This window comes from Staurois parvus, unplaced genomic scaffold, assembly GCF_062004578.1.
Source record: "Staurois parvus isolate SC_StPar_1 unplaced genomic scaffold, SC_StPar_1.0 ptg000387l, whole genome shotgun sequence".
Lineage (NCBI taxonomy): Eukaryota > Metazoa > Chordata > Amphibia > Anura > Ranidae > Staurois > Staurois parvus.
Window position 1 is genome coordinate 1,100,721 of NW_028318183.1, and position 14,489 is coordinate 1,115,209.

At 44.6% G+C, this 14,489-nt stretch overlaps 1 protein-coding gene across 2 annotated transcripts in view; it reads right to left on the reverse strand.

The window, feature by feature from the left end:
- The window catches only part of LATS2 (large tumor suppressor kinase 2), a 106,876-nt gene extending 102,096 nt beyond the window's left edge, over window positions 1–4,780 (reverse strand). Inside the window, exons 1-2 of one of the 2 annotated variants that reach the window (XM_089685791.1) lie at window positions 4,652–4,780; window positions 256–472 (exon numbers count right to left, since the gene is read on the reverse strand). The gene's annotated coding sequence lies outside the window, so the exon portion shown is untranslated. The remainder of the gene's footprint in view (window positions 1–255; window positions 473–4,651) is intronic. The other variant, XM_089685789.1, reaches the window with a different exon arrangement.
- Window positions 4,781–14,489: the final 9,709 nt, after the last annotated feature.

Consider the following 14,489-nt stretch of genomic DNA (forward strand, 5'->3'; position numbering starts at 1 on the left):
AAAACATAAGGACACAAAAATGGGGGGTTTACTGGCTCTTTAATCTCTTGGTGTGGCAAGAGACTCGGCACATGGCTGCAAAATAGCAGCCTTAAACTACTCCAACATGTTTACTTTCCACCTAATAAATGTGGCCTCATGACACTCCTCTGTTAAAGAGTCTGGAGGACATGTCCAGCAAGTTGGCAACTTGGTTTCAAACACAACTCCAAACAGTCATTAGTGCAAGAGAGAGCAAACTGCCTTGTACATTACCCTGGCTAGTGTCCCAGTCCTGGTAGTGCCGCTTTTCAGTTATTCGCATTAGTAGTTTCCTTTACAGAGGCACGGAGTTCAATGTAACAGAGGAAAGAAAAAAAATCCAAGGAATAGGACGACTTCTTTCTCTTTGGGAAGTTGCTGAAAGTTCCTCCTTCACCTCCTCCTCTTTCCTTTTGGCGTCAACTCCTCAGTCACAGAGGCACATTCCAAGCTGGGGAGAATTTACAGTCCGATCAGCATACAGAGAAAAAGAAAGAGAGAGAGGAAAAAAATCCCCATGTGCCTCTCATGCAACAGGAATGCTCTAGGCAAGGCCAACCCACCACAGTTTCTAGAGACTTTGGTTTTTAGGCATGTCATGCACAGATGACAACAGGGCAACAATGTCAATATAAATATCATGCTAATAGTTTTGAAGAGCCGTGTCTAATTGACTGCTGAAAAGAATGTTAATAGGTCACATGTGAACTTATTGATTTGGTGGGGTATAAGCCATCACTAATATTATTATAATACAGGATTTATATAGTGCCAACAGTTTGTGCCAGGGTGGATAAAAATCAACGATTTAAAAAAAAAAAAAAAAAATTAAATTGGATTTTTTTTATTTAAATATGATTTTTTTATTTTTGTCAAATTTATTTTAATAAAATGCTTTTGGACTAAAAATCTATGTAAAGATAGTTTTCTATTTAGGATACATTAATAATTTAGTTTATTCAGCATGAAATGGAGCCTAGTTATGTAGCACGAGGCTGTATATTCAGCAATATTTACATTTTTGGTAAACTCGTTCAATGAATCCAAGTTCTGCAAGCTGAGATAACATGCACTGCATTGATGCATTCACAAGTACTCGTGCAAATGCTTAGTATCGGCACGGATACCGGTATCAATGAACTGCTAAATAACATAAAACCGAATATTCAGATTCTAGCATAAATCCATTAGTGATAAATTCTCCATAATCAGATATAGCAGAGTAAGAAACTAGAACAATGGGAATGTCTAGAAATCATCTCTTAAACCAGGGTGGATAAAAATAGATATATCTTTTTTTTTTTTTTTAATTGGATTTTTTTTATTTAAATATGATTTTTTTTATTTTTAGCAAATTTTAATAAAATGCTTTTGGAGTAAAAATCTATCTAAAGATAGTTTTCTATTTAAGATACATTAATAATTTAGTTTATTCAGCATGACATGGAGCTTCGTTATGTAGCATGAGGCTGTATATTCTGCAATATTTACATTTTTGGTAAACTCATTCAATGAATCCAAGCTCTGCAAGCTGAGATAACATGCACTGCATTGATGCATTCACACAATTGCACAGTAACCATAAGATAAAACATGACATAAAAGAATTTGAGTAGTTCTCCAGCTATGTGTGATTAACCCATTAACTTAAAATCGGTTCTGATATCGCTGTTTTACTAACCTGATAGCTTATTATTCTAAAAAGGAAACATTCATTTGGTTTGCAAAATTAAAGATTCTAACTACCAGCAAGAATGAGTTGGATTCCTTACATTTAAAGAGCACCTGTCATTGTAGATCCATCATGGCAGCGCCTCTTAGTGGGCATCCAATCACCTGCTGCTGCCATGTCCCTCACCTTGTTGTGTCACTGCCGCATCACCAGCCGTCCCATTAAAGTGAATGGGACTGTCGGTGAGTCAACAGCAGGTCAGGGGAGGAGCCACTACAGGACAGAGATGACAGTTGCTCTTTAAAAATGATGATTTAAATCGAGCCTTTTCACTAGTGATTTAAATCAAATCCACCCTGGTTTGTGCAGAGCTTTACAACATGAAGGCAGACAGTCCAGTTACAATTCCATACAGGAGGAATCAGAAGACCCTGTTTGTTAGATATTTAATTGATTCAAAAATAACAGATGTATAAAATTGGCATAAATCTTATTTACTAAGGCAAAAGAAAAGCACAGCAAACCATAAAGCTGATTTGACCAAGTATGATCTAGCACGATCAAGGAGTAAAGGAAAATTATTGTTCTAAGTGGTATCAACTCATTCCGTCTTCAAAAAGGAATTGTGATAACTGTAATCTAATGATAAATGTAATTTAGGATACAGGACATGTCTACATTGATAGCATGCTTTGTTTTGCTGTTTTGATGACTTCAAAGAAGTAATAGTTACATTCAGGACAGTATGACCTACTGTATGTCCACTGCTGCCGACCCTCCAGCATCTCTGGATGTACCCCATGGTGGCCCCCTCTACCACATTCATTCCACCTGCAGGTCTCCAGTACTGATGCCCACATTCCTGTAATACATACCACCTACATCATGTTCACAAGTCATGACACTTCTCCAGAGTTGTAGGACCCCTCCACAATGCTCATGCCTCATTCCAGAACTTCATAGCACTTCCCCAGCTTCATGCCAGTTTTGTACTGCAAGCCAATACTAAATGCCACCTCTAGAGTGGCCGTACCTTCCTATACAGGACAGAATGTCTTCTCTATGCTGTTCACGCCATCATCATATACCAGCTTCCCAGCTACATGGTACACATTGCAATTTGCTGCTCATCAGAGCTGTCACTTCAGAATGATGTGTCCATTCCATAAGTGGTATGTGTCCACTTTGCAGGGCCCTATGCTGCCTCAATATACTAGAGCGCTGTGTGCCACCTCTTCTGAACTACATACCACCCTTAGATGCATACCACTTTTCCAGTACTGTTCCCTTTAGCATTGCATGCCACCTATGGAACTGTGTATCCATTAATGCATGAGTGGTCTTTCTGGAACTACATATCTTCTACACATGGTAGAATTGTATGCACCCTGTCCACAAAACCCATAGATCAGCTACATTGTCACACTGCATTCCAGACCTACAAATAACCACTCAACAAGTCTGATTCATTGCTACATACCTCCACTACAGTGCCCAGTGGCCACAATGCCCTCTGTTGATGCAACCACTATTCTAGAGCTCACTTTTTCGGTGCAGTATGGCACCACTACCATGATAGGTCTGCTGAATACCATGCTTCAAGGGCTCCATTCCTTCTATCTCCAATGCTGCATGCCAACTCTCTAGAAAACCATGCCCTCTTTTCAGCACTGCACAACATCAATAGATCTACAAGCCTATCTCTTCAGGGCCACATAAAACTTTTACAGAACTACATACCCGCTGTCCAGTACCACATGCCACCTCTCTACAACTACTTGCTGCTTTTCCAGTGCCACGTCCCCTCCCTAGAACTCTATGCCTTCTCTTTAATGATACACGTCACCTCTCTACAACTTCATGCCCTCTATTCAGTGCCACTTCTCTAGAATTCCATGCTCTCTCTATTCAATTCCACATACCTCTTCCCTAGAACTCCACGTCCTCTATATTCAATGCCACATACCTCTTCTCTAGAACTCCATGCCCTCTCTATTCAATGCCACATACCTCTTCTCTAGAACGCTGTGTCCTCTCTATTCAGCACCACACGCCACCTCTCTAGAACTCCATGCCACATGCGACCACTCCACAACTCCATGCCCACTCTATTCAGCACCATATGCCACCTCTCTAGGTCTTGAACACCACTTCTCTATAACTTCATGCCCTCTCTAGCGCCACATTCTCCTCCTCTAAATCTACAAAAGATCTACTTACAAAAACATGCTCTTTCCAGGGCCACATGCAACCTCCCCGGCTCTTTAGAACAACATGTCCACTCCTCAGTACCATGTGCCCCATCTCTAGATTCACATATCTCTACTTTAGATTCATATGCCACGCTATAAAATCCAATCTACTCTCTAGATCTACATGAACCCTCTCTAGTACCACATGCCCCCTCCTGAGTTCTACATGCCCCCTCTCTAGAACCACATGCCCCTATCTAAATCTACATGAAGCCTCTCTAGATCTCTATGAACCCTCTCTAGAACCACATGCCCCTCTTGAAATCTCCATGCCCCCTCTCTAAATTTCCATGCCCCCTATCTAAGATCTCCATGCTACCTCTTAGGATCTACATGAACCCTCTCTAGAACCACATGCCCCCTCTCTAGGATCAACTTGAACCCTCTCTAGGATCTCCTGGAACCCTCTCTAGGATCAACTTGAACCTTCTCTAGGATCAACTTGAACCCTCTCTAGGATCTCCATGAACCCTCTCAAGGATCTCCATGATCCCTCTCTAGAACCACATACCCCCTCTGTGGATCTCCATGGCCAGTGCCCAGCCTTCATTCCATCCTCTCGGATCTCCCCCCTCTACAGTACTACATAGTCCCCCCAGACTCCCATGGCCGGACCAGCCGTACAGAAGATCTCCACTCCCCGGTATGGAGCTCCCTATGTCTGCACACGTGTGCCCGGTCTGCGGGGAGAGGGAAGTACCATTACCTGTATCCGGCCTTGTCTCCGCTCAGCTCTCTGGCTAGGCTCGGCTCCGGGTCTCCGCTCTCCCCCCACAAGCGGTACATACGGCAGGACGGACTTGGACGTTCACCGCATTGTTTGCATTCCATTGTGGTCACGTGTTCCGGGCCGCCTGCGTCACCTCTCCGCCAGCCAACAATTGGATGAGGATGCCGGGGGGGGGCGTGACTGCAGGAAAGCTGAGTCTGTTCTTGTTCTAAACATCATGGAAACCAGAGGATGGGGTGTGCTGGGAGAGATACTGTACCGGGAGATAGTACCGGGAGATAGACTGTACTCGGGAGATATAGTACCGGGAGATAGACTGTACTCGGGAGATTTAGTACCGGGAGATAGACTGTACTCAAGGAGATATCCTACCGGGAGAGAGACTGTACTCGAGAGATATTGTAATAGGAGAGAGACTGTACTCGAGAGATATAGTACCGGGAGAGAGACTGTATTCGAGAGATATTGTAATGGGAGAGAGACTGTACTCGGGAGATATTGTAATGGGAGAGAGACTGTACTCGAGAGATATAGTACCGGGAGAGAGACTGTATTCGAGAGATATTGTACCGGGAGAGAGACTGTACTCGAGAGATGTACCGGGAGAGAGACTGTGCTCTCGGAGATATTGTACTGGGGGAGAGACTACTCGGGAGATATTGTACCGGGAGAGAGACTGTACTCGAGAGATGTACCGGGAGAGAGTGTGCTCTCGGAGATATTGTACTGGGGGAGAGACTACTCGGGAGATATTGTACTGGGAGAGAGACTGTACTTGGGAGATATTGTACCGGGAGAGAGACTGTACTCGAGAGATATTGTACTGGGAGAGAGACTGTACTCGGGAGATATTGTACCGGGAGAGAGACTGTGCTCTCGGAGATATTGTACTGGGGGAGAGACTACTCGGGAGATATTGTACCGGGAGAGAGACTGTACTCGAGAGATATTGTACCGGGAGAGAGACTGTACTCAGGAGATATTGTACTGGGAGAGAGACTGTAATCGGGAGATATTGTACCGGGAGAGAGACTGTGCTCTCGGAGATATTGTACTGGGGGAGAGACTACTCGGGAGATATTGTACTGGGAGAGAGACTGTACTTGGGAGATATTGTACCGGGAGAGAGACTGTACTCGGGAGATATTGTACCGGGAGAGAGACTGTGCTCTCAGAGATATTGTACTGGGGGAGAGACTACTCGGGAGATATTGTACCGGGAGAGAGACTGTACTCGAGAGATATTGTACCGGGAGAGAGACTGTACTCGGGAGATATTGTACTGGGAGAGAGACTGTAATCGGGAGATATTGTACCGGGAGAGAGACTGTACTCGAGAGATATTGTACCGGGAGAGAGACTGTGCTCTCGGAGATATTGTACTGGGGGAGAGACTACTCGGGAGATATTGTACCGGGAGAGAGACTGTACTCGAGAGATGTACCGGGAGAGAGACTGTGCTATCGGAGATATTGTACTGGGGGAGAGACTACTCGGGAGATATTGTACTGGGAGAGAGACTGTACAGAGATATTGTACTGGGAGAGAGACTGTACTCGGGAGATATTGTACCGGGAGAGAGACTGTACTCGAGAGATATTGTACCGGGAGAGAGACTGTGCTTTCGGAGATATTGTACTGGGGGAGAGACTGTACTTGGGAGATATTGTACCGGGAGAGAGACTGTACAGAGATATTGTACTGGGAGAGAGACTGAACTCGAGAGATATTGTACCGGGAGAGAGACTGTGCTCTCGGAGATATTCTACTGGGGGAGAGACTACTCGGGAGATATTGTACCGGGAGAGAGACTGTACTCGAGAGATGTACCGGGAGAGAGACTGTACTCGGGAGATATTGTACCGGGAGAGAGACTGTGCTCTCGGAGATATTGTACTGGGGGAGAGACTACTCTGGAGATATTGTACCGGGAGAGAGACTGTACTCGAGGGATATTGTACCGGGAGAGAGACTGTACTCGGGAGATATTGTACTGGGAGAGAGACTGTAATCGGGAGATATTGTACCGGGAGAGAGACTGTACTCGAGAGATATTGTACCGGGAGAGAGACTGTGCTCTCGGAGATATTGTACTGGGGGAGAGACTACTCGGGAGATATTGTATTGGGAGAGAGACTGTACTCGGGAGATATTGTACCGGGAGAGAGACTGTACTCGAGAGATATTGTACCGGGAGAGAGACTGTGCTCTCGGAGATATTGTACTGGGGGAGAGACTACTCGGGAGATATTGTACTGGGAGAGAGACTGTACTCGGGAGATATTGTACTGGGAGAGAGACTGTACTCGGGAGATATTGTACTGGGAGAGAGACTGTGCTTTCGGAGATATTGTACTGAGGGAGATACCAATTGAAATGATAGTGCCGCACTCCTAATTAATAATAAAACTTTTTGTGAAAAATTATTTCATATCTCACAGAAAAAATCTAACTAATAATATAAATATGTAAAAATGGTATAGCGAGCGCTACAGCCCTGACCCTTTGAGAACGTGCATCGCACGAAACGCGTCAGAGGGGCTACAGCACATGGACATCTAGCCACTATATGTGGCCAACATTTTATGGTCAGTAACTTTTTGTTGTTTACTCTTTTTGACTAATAAATCTAAGTCAAAACAGCATCACACTATGTGGCGTCCTTTATTGGGCTCTCTTTGAGAGCACCACCTCCCACAGTGCCTATCCGGACTAAGGAATACCTTTGACGCTCACATTGTCTGATGAATCCTGGTTACTGCTCTTCGCGGTGAGACAGAGGATGGTGCGGAGTGCGATCTGACCAGAGTTTTGATGCCGGAGATATTCTGCAGATTATACTTCTCTACATGCGTTATTTATACGCACTTCTGATGAGTGCGCACTCTATCTGCTCCTAGGATTCTTCACCTCTCTTATAACCACTGATCTGGGACGAGGACTTTATGTGTGCTTTAAACATTTCCCACTGATTAGCGCACTGTTTACCATTGTATCACATTTGTATATTGTTTGGATCATTGACATTTATATGCACATATACCGTATAGAGTATGCCTTTTGTATTCTGATTTAAGCGCTGCACCTATCCCTCTTTTTTATTAATAATATAAATAATCTTTATACATATAATTAATAGTGATAAACATCCATTGTGATAATGTGATATAAAACAAAAAAGTGATAAAAAAAACAGTCTCAAGTGACAGATCCAAAGTGAGAAATCGCAATTCCCGGTGACTTCTTATTGTGTTCTCAATATGCGCTCACCTCATTTAAAGCCTACTGAAAGGCTCAACCCGCTTTTGTTCACCAAATGGAACTATAGATCATATATTGCATCATAGCAGTAGTGGTGAGTATCTCCCAATTGCTGTTGGAACATGGCTCTCCTCTCCTACCACTATCACTGCAGGGATCTCTTGCTTAATCTCCTCAAGATATTCCTCAGTACAAAATAGACATAGACATAGTGCCTTATCATTGAAATATAACAAGCCTTTAATATGTGCCCATATGCACTCACATGTAATATAAAAATATCAAGCGTTTTGAATATAACATCCACGATATCTAACAGCCAGCGTGTCTGCCGTTCAGTGTGTGTACTTGCCGTCCTCGGGTGACGTCGTAGCCCCTCCCCTACACGTTACGCTGCAGGTCACACAGCTTCATCAGGGGAGAGACTGTGCTTGGGGAGATATTGTAATAGGAGAGAGACTGTACTCAGGAGATATTGTACTGGGAGAGAGACAGTACAGAGAGACTGTACTCGGGAGATATTGTACTGGGAGAGAGACTGTACTGGGAGAGAGACAGTACAGAGAGACTGTACTCTGGAGATATTGTACTGGGAGAGAGACTGTACTCGGGAGATATTGTACTGGGAGAGAGACAGTACAGAGAGACTGTACTCGGGAGATATTGTACTGGGAGAGAGACAGTACAGAGAGACTGTACTCGGGGGATATTGTACCGGGAGAGAGACTGTACTCGGGGGGATATTGTACTGGGAGAGAGACTGTACTCGGGAGATATTGTATTGGGAGGGAGACTGCTCGGGGAGATATTGTATTGGGAGGGAGACTGTGCTCGGGGAGATATTGTATTGGGAGGGAGACTGTACTCGGGGGATATTGTACTGGGAGAGAGACTGTGCTCGGGGAGATATTGTATTGGGAGGGAGACTGTGCTCGGGGAGATATTGTACTGGGAGAGAGACTGTACTCGGGAGATATTGTACTGGGAGAGAGACTGTACTCGGGAGATATTGTACTGGGAGAGAGACAGTACAGAGAGACTGTACTCGGGGGATATTGTACTGGGAGAGAGACTGTACTCGAGAGATATTGTATTGGGAGGGAGACTGTGCTCGGGGAGATATTGTATTGGGAGGGAGACTGTGCTCGGGGAGATATTGTACTGGGAGAGAGACTGTACTCGGGAGATATTGTATTGGGAGGGAGACTGTGCTCGGGGAGATATTGTATTGGGAGGGAGACTGTGCTCGGGGAGATATTGTACTGGGAGAGAGACTGTACTCGGGAGATATTGTACTTGGAGGCAGAGGCTTTACTGGGGGAGAGGAAGGGAGTAGAGGGGCTGTACTATGAGAGTGGTTGTACTGGGGAAGTGGCTGCACTGGGAGAGAGACTATACTGGGAAAGTGGTTTTACTGGGGGGAGATGTTGTATTTGGGAGAAGGCTGTACTGGGAGAGTGATTTCACTGGGAGAGTGGTTATGGAGAGAGGCGCGGGGGTTAACAGGGCTGAACTAGCAGAGAGGCTGTACTGGAAGAGTGAGTGGTTGTACCAGGGTAGATGTTTTACTGGGGGAGTGGTTGTACTGGTAAAGAGGCAGTACTGGGAGAGTGGCTGTACTGGGGGAGGGGGGTAATGGAACTGTACTAGCAGAGCGGTTGTAGCGGGGGAGATGTTGTATTGGGGAAGAGGCTGTGCTGTTATAGTGGTTGTACTAAGAGAGGTGGGGGGGGGGGGGTAGAGGGACTGTACTGGGAGATTGGTTGTACTGAGAGAGTGGTTGTATGGGGAATTGTACTGGGGAAGTGGAGGTAAAGGGGCTGTACTGGGAGAAGAGCTGTACTGAGAGAGTGGGTGTACTGGGAGAGTTTGTACTGGGGGGATTGTGGGGCTGTGTTGGCACAGTGGTCGTACTGGGAGAGAGGCTGTACTGGAAGAGTGGTTGTACCGGGGGGGTGGAGATGTACTGGGAGAGGAAGGTTGTACAGGGGGGAGGAGACTGTACTGATAGCATGGCTGTACTTGGAGAGAAACTGTACCGAGAGAGTGTTTGTACTGGAGGAGAGGCTGTACTAGGAAGGTGGTTGTACTGGAGAGAGGCTGTACTGGAAGAGTGGTTGTAATGGGGGGGGGGGGGTTTGGTGGAGTTGTACTGGGAGAGGGAGGTTGTACTGGGGGGAGGAGACTGTACTGGCAGCGTGGCTGTACTGGGAGAGAGGCTGTACTGAGAGAGTGTTTGTACTGGTTGAGTGGTTGTACTGGAGGAGAGGCTGTACTAGGAAAGTGGTTGTACTGGAGGAGAGGTTGTCGGGCTGCGAGGGAATCTTCATATCCAGCACATATACAGGTGTGTCAGATGCCTGCATCCCCCTCTGCATGCGCACAGCCACTACATCATCTTTGTGTCCTTATGGGACATAAAGCAAAGCAGCTAGGACCACCACTCAGAACAATTTGTAAGTAAGGGTCGTGGATGGAACCGCAGCACACAATGTCAGAGGTATGGATCTGACGATTCTGCTGGTTGCTTTGCTCTCCAAGCCAGTGGAGATTTCAGTAATGGATGGTAGGACACTACTTGCACATAGGATATTTAGCCTGTGAGCATCCAATCCCAGCATATTAGTGCACACAGGAGCCACAGGTACAGCGTCCACGTTTGTCGCCTGTCTAAGGCCCCTTTGCACACAGGTGATCCGATCAGGTCTCCCTGCCAGTTTTTCAGATGGACCTGATTGGATGGTACATGTATCCCTATGGACCAGTGAGTTTAAACAAACTTGTGTTCGTTTACACCCTCCTACCTCCAATCCAATCTGCTAAAAAAAAAAAAAGAGGATCTGTCTCCCTCCATCTAAGTGAATTGGATCAGAGGGCAGTCAGGTGTAAACAGACAGTCCATTTATACCCGCCGGTCCATTGTGATTAGAGGGCTTCCCCACTTTGCATAACTGAGTGGACACAAACCTGTCATCCGCCCGCTCTGCAGGGTATCAGCGAATAGATCCCCTGCTGTGCAAGACAGAATCTGCCCCTATGAAAGGGACCAAAGTCTGTGGCAGGCTGAATGATGCTGCGGCTGGATGGGGCTGAAAGCTTTGCTGAGGGTACTCCCATTTAGCTCCCTGTGTGTTCAGGGATGTATGTCTGAAATGCAGGTATGTTGCGTTCCAGGCATACTTACCTCATCACATAGGATCCGAAACTTGTTTTCACCTCTTTTTATCCAGTGCTGCTGATTTCGTGCAACCTCTTTGTGGCCATTTCCAGTCTACATGAATTCAGAGCAATGGTGGTATGGCATTTCTCACGATGGACATCAATGCCTGCCAATGTACATTAAAACAGCTACTTCTCCTCTCCTTTGCATGACTATGTTACAAGGTGCCTACACAGGAACAAAACTGGAAGAAAGGCACAGAATATTGTCACCCCATAATATGAAATTCTTTAACAAAGACCTTAAAGGAAGGATCAACAGGTAATGTTATAATGATGCAGATTTAAAAATATTTAAAGTGGTTATAAAGGTAAGAGGTTTTTTCTTTACTTTAATGCATTCTCTGCATTAAGGTAAAAAAAAATACTTTCAGTCGCAGCTCCCCCCACACCCACCCCCTTAAACACTTTCCTGAACCTGATCTTGATCCAGCGCTGTATCCAACTGCTGACACTGTTCTGTCCTCTTCCTGTTCTCATTAGAGGCTTTGTCTGCAGCGGGCGCCATTGCCTCCTGTCGCTGTCAGTCAAAACCAGTAGAGCACAGAAGGTGGGGCCAACCAACACTTTGTGTGTCAAAGAACACACGCAGTCTGGCTCCGGAGCGCCCATGCCTGCACAATCTCCCCCATAGCAGGAGCACTGGCGGGGACCCCTGAAGTGGAGGTTCAGGGCAAAACCATTGCACAGAGCAGGTAAGTATAAACTTGTTTTCTATTTTAGGACAAAAAGGGTTTGCAACCACTATAAATAATTTAGATACTCTAAAAATAATCCATACACACCCACTACTTAAAGTGTTACTAAACCCACTACAGTAAAATCAGTCTGTATATGCAGTAAAGCATGCTTGTTATACTCACTATGGAACCTAAGGGGTTAATCCTCCGCTGTGTAAAAAGGCTGTTTGATCCTGTCTTCTCTGATGCTCTCCTGCTCTCCTTCTTCCACTGTTCCCAATCCATCTGCTGATAGAACAGAGCCTTGGGAGTAAGCTGCACATGCTCAGCTTAGTGTGTATTGCTAGAGAGGTTTTTTTTTTCTTTGCAGAGTGCATGTGATCAGCACAGAGCCAATTAATGCTGTCCATACAGAGGGTCAGGGGTTATGCAGCCTCATAGGACAATGAGGGGAGAATAAAAACTCTCTGCTCTGCTGAACACTGATAGAAGTCACAAGACTGCTCTAACTGCTGATGAGAAAAGGTGTTTATCAGTTTATATTTACTAAAATTGTTGCATTTCCGTGATCTGTGTACTGTGGGAGACCGGTTATAGTGAATGCAGGGTCCTGGGTTTAGTGACCCTTTAATAGCCCCATAATCTATTTTTCATTAAATTACTGTGATAATACTATGTTTTTCTGCCTTCTTATAACATCCTCTTTGAGCTCCCAAACCTCTCCTCTCCCCCACACTTGTATTTATTTGCAACAAGCAGTGCACATTAGTTTCGGTCATAGTGCCCAACTTTCTCAGACGAGACAGAGGGCCAATTTTTAGCACAATGTATTTAGGCAATGGACACCACAGTGCTATGTCCTCTTTTATGCAAACCACTATGACTGTATGTCCAAAAAATAATTGCCTACACCCAGATATGTGTTTTTCCACTATTATTTCTACTTTGCCCTATTCTGTCCTTTCAAATGAGCAAGATGATTAGGAGATAGGTTGAAGGTTTAGTGCAGATTAATACTTTTAGTAGTTTAATAGCACATTTTCATAGATATCGGTACTTTAAAACAGAAAAAGGGACAAGTATAGCAGGCAGTATAGGATGTGATTTTCTGTCGCTTGATTCCATAAGCAGTGTTGATGGGAGAATCACTCCTGCTGAAACTATTGTGTTCTTCTGGTGGGGAGCCGTCCCTGTAGAGGAATATGAAAGAAAGAGCGCACAAACCTTGCGTATTACCTCAATAAATAGTGACTAATTTTATTATTAAGGAAATATACTCACAAAGTGATGGTATAACAGGCATAAGTAACCATAATCCAAACGGTTACAGGTAAATCGAAAAGGGGGGGGGGGGGAATGAAGGCTAACGGGTTTCAAAGGGTGCTCCCTTCTTGATCAGAGCTGATAAAAAAACAAATACGAATACAAATACAAATTCCCCTCAAACTATTTACATGAATAATGATGGTATAACAGGTGGTGATACTGTTAGATGAGCATAGCAATACACATGAAAATACTCATGGCAATACGTATAGTAATAATAATAATGTCAAAAAACTCATACAGAAAAGGTATATATAGAAAACGTACAAAAAAAAAGAAAAAAAATTTTTTTATATAGAGAGAATCCATAGAATAAACATGTATACATATATATGTAAATGCAAAAGCACAAAAGCCGTCCCTGGCAGGAGTACACAGTGATTTGTGCTAGTGACTATAGTCGCTGCCAGTAATTGCATGAAAAATCCGATGGCTGGTTGTAGCCAAGTCATACAAAAATAGATTTGGTTACAATCAGCCTGTGCATAGATATTTCAAATTTTGGCCAGCCCCTGCTGAACCAGCTGAGATTCGAACCATCCATGGCTGGCTTTAGGCTGCATGAAGGACAGAGGGATTTGATTTTAAAAGGCCAGTTCCTTCAAATGAGGAACAGTTGGGAGGTATGACACTGCTCTAGGCACACTACAAATCTTATAGTCCACCTTCGGAGTGAGAAAGAGAGGGTGGCTATGTTCCAGGCAGCACAGTGGCTTAATGGTTAGCACTTCTGCCTGGCAGTACTAGGGTCATTGGTTCAAATCCCAACCACGGCACCACCTGCCTGGAGTTTGCATGTGCTCCCTGTGCCTGCGTGGGTTTCCTCCCACACTCCAAAGACATGCTGGTAGGTTTATTGGCTCCTGCCTAAATTGCCCCTAGTATGTGTATGTATGAATGTGAGTTAGGGACCTTAGATTGTACACCCCTTGAGGTTTAGGGACTGATGTGGATGTACATTGTATGTATGTAAAGCGCTGAGTAAATTGACAGCGCTATATAAGTACCTGTAATAAATAAATATGAACAGTGGGACCATGGAAGATGAACAAAGCCACCCTTTCAATAGCAAGACAAATCACAGCAGCAAAGTTGGAGGCTGCGAGCAATAGAAAGTGCTTTTTGGAGTTAAGAATACATACCTGATTGGATTTTTATTAAACCAGAGCTCAGTGTCACTTTACTGCTTATGTAAGATTTTTTGGTACTGGGTTTAGCGCCCTGGGTTGTCATTAGTCAGTTTTTCATTTCTAGCTAAGCCGTTACTATTGCCCACAGAGCAGGCTCCATTATTTGTATTTTGTTACTAACAGCCAGCACCACTCTTA